This window comes from Orcinus orca, chromosome 5 (assembly GCF_937001465.1).
Source record: "Orcinus orca chromosome 5, mOrcOrc1.1, whole genome shotgun sequence".
Classification (NCBI taxonomy): domain Eukaryota; kingdom Metazoa; phylum Chordata; class Mammalia; order Artiodactyla; family Delphinidae; genus Orcinus; species Orcinus orca.
The window spans coordinates 28,124,088-28,127,254 of record NC_064563.1 but is presented as its reverse complement, the minus strand read 5'-3'; the positions used below and the strand labels follow the sequence as shown (position 1 = coordinate 28,127,254).

The window sequence follows — 3,167 nt, the reverse complement described above, 5'->3', positions numbered from 1 at the left end:
AGTAGTACAGGTTTGAATCATCAGAACCTTGGCAAGACCTTAATATTTCAAAGTTATTAACAACTACCTATAGGGGCAAGTCCATGTTTACTGAGTTATGACAAATTTATTATAACGAAGGAAAACAAGTATAGCCAGCCATCTTAAAAAAATGCTCTAACCACTGCTTCTGAATATAGAAAGACTAAAACTACATACATTTATCATAAAACAAATCCCCTCTGTCCCCTGAAATTCCCCTAATTTCATTCATTAGAAGGGGATTTTTTTTTTTAATAAATGGATACTAGGAAAGCCCAAGGGGATTTTTAAAAAAGACTTAAAAGCACTTTACAGCCTCATTCAGCTTTCCTATGAAATACTCAGCATCTGAAATATTGGGTTGGCCAAAAGGTTCGTTTGGGTTTTTCCATGACATCGTACAGAAAAAACCCAAACGAACGTTTTGGCCAACCCGATATTATGTACACTTTTTTTTTTCTTTTAGTAAGCTTGACACTGGCTTCAGAGTTTGTGGAACTGAAGGAAAAATAACCCACTCAAAACTATCCTAAGGGCCTCCCTGGTGACGGAGTGGTTAAGAATCCGCCTGCCAAGGCAGGGGACAGGGGTTCGAGCCCTGGTCCGGGAAGATTCCGCATGCCGCGGAGCAACTAAGTCCATGCGAGCCTCTGCTCCTCAAGAAGAGAAGCCACTGCAATGAGAAGCCCGCGGGCCGCAATGAAGAGTAGACCCCTCTCGCCACAACTAGAGAAAGCCCACGCACAGCAACGAAGACCCAACGCAGCCAAAAATAGATAAATAAAATAAATAAATTTAAAAAAAAACTCTATTAAAAAAACCCAACTATTCTAGAAATCGTCATTTGGCAGAATAGCAGGTATCCAAGTTAAAAATAGGAGGGTCATTTTGTTGCTTTGTTTTCCAAAATTTAAATTGTTTTTTGTTTCCTTTCTACACAAACGTCAGTCACCACGCATGAGTGGAGATGGGCAGAGGCTCTGGCCCCTGTGCCTCCGGCTTCTCAGCAGCTGCTTTCTCATTGCTGCAGCAAGACTTGAATAGATGTGTGTCAGATGAGGACTTCCCCAAGACAGCCTTTATAGATCATGCCACAGCATATTTTCTGTCGTATCCAGTATGTGAGATCCAAAATGGAAAACACTGTTAGAGCCAGAAGCCATCTCTGTATCTGAGCCATCATCTGACTGGTTACTATAACAGGGAGATTGAGCTGGAAAAGCACTTGAGGTGGTACTGTGAGCATCAGAATTACCACGTTTAAATCCCTTTGGCAGTTTGCTGATCTGGTTGCTTTTTATCCTGTTTCCAGATAAGAGTTTTCACTTTCTCTGGTTTCAGTGTAGTCTTTAGACTGGGTCCTGCCCTTGCATCTACCACGTGATTCCAGTTGTTTTTTTTTTTTGATCCTGATGGTAATTTCTTCCATCTTTTCACAGCAGGACACGGGCATTACATGTGTCTCCTGATCAAGTCTCATGTAACCGAAAGCAGCTCAAGTCCTTTTCATAGAGTTTACTGTCAGTGAATCGGGAACTGGAGGATTTAGCTCTGCAAATACAGCAGCCCTCTATACTTTGGTATATCTTTGGCTTGTGAAAACCAAACACCTCTTCTTCTGGGCAATACTCTTCCAAAAGCAGCCGATCCACATGCAATAACGTTCCTGAGGTGTGGAGTGCAGGAGTGCATACCAAACCAATCCCCCCCTCCAATCACTCCCTCCTCCTCAACTGCCATGTCTAGAACGATTGTCTCCTGCAGTTCAGCAGCAATTAAAATTTGAGGTTAGTACCAATCAGGAAATAAAGTAGCAGTCCCCTCTACTTCACAATGAGCTTATTTGTTTGTTTTGAGCCAAGTAACCAGTTGTGGCCACCCACAGTTTCCCCATCAGTTTCTCTTTCTACATTCAGTTAAAAACTACAGCTCCCAGAAGACCCCTCGGTAGGAATGGGGGGGGTCTGGAAGAGGTCCAGGTGTGCCTGACACTAAAGCAAGCTCATTTAGCCCCACCCACCCTGCCTTAATATCGTTCTGAAAAAGCACCTAGAAGCTTGTTTGTTTAAGGGGCAAGGGCTCAAGAAACCTCATCGTGTGCTGGTCCTGAAGGAATCACTTAAAGATATTAGCCAACAGCAATGAGGAAGGAAAATTATAAAACAGCTGGCAGATGACACAGTTCAGTGGAACCTCAACAAACATGACAGCCAACTAACCCTGGAATCCCCACAAAAATGAAGGCCTCAGCAACCACACCCCAGTGGGCAGCCCCAGGGGCTACCGGATGGAATGTGCAGGGGGCAGAGTCTCCTTCCACGATGCCATCTGAATGAGGTTCCAAAATGAACGGTCACATTATGAATTGCTATTGCTCTTACAGGAATAATTTACTCCACATAAGAACTTGGGCTCCCTCCTTACCAGTTTCAGAAGCTTCATTGAATGTAATTACCACAGCATTCACTATGCCAAAAACATGGAGCTACAGCCATTGTCCTAAAAGAAATACATCTAAGATGGTGCAGGCACTCTGGAACACAGTCTGGCAGTTACTCCAAAAGTTAAACATTGAATTATCATATGACCCAGCAATGGCACTCCCAAGTATATTCCCAAGAGAAGTGAAAACGTATCTGCATGCTAAAACTTGTACACAAATATTCATGGCAGGATTATCCATGACAGCCAAAAAGTGGAAACAATCCAAATGGCCATCAATTGAGAATGGATAAACAAAATGTGATATAGGCATACGACAGACTATTATTCAGTCATGAAAGGGAATGAAGTACTGATGTGTGCTGCAACATGAATGAACCTTGAAAACATTATGCTTAGTGAAAGAAACCAGACACAAAAGGCCACATATTGTATAATTCTATTTATATGAAAAGTCCAGATTAGGCAAATCCATAGAAAGTAGATTAGTGGTTGGCAGAGGATAGGGAGAGAGGAGAATGGGAGTGACTAATAAGTGTGGGGTTTCTCTTTGGGTGAGGAAAGTGTTCTGGAATCAGGTAGTGGTGATGGCTCTACAACCATCAGAATATATGAAAAACCACTAAACTGTACACTATACACAGGTGAATTTTATGGCATGTGAAAGATTCCTCAATAAAACTGCTGTAAAAAAAAGATAGAAC

The 3,167-nt window shown here is 42.2% G+C and overlaps 1 pseudogene; it reads right to left on the bottom strand.

The window, feature by feature from the left end:
• Positions 1–437: 437 nt before the first annotated feature.
• LOC101283684 (SIN3-HDAC complex-associated factor-like) lies at positions 438–1,736 on the bottom strand (annotated as a pseudogene).
• Positions 1,737–3,167: the final 1,431 nt, after the last annotated feature.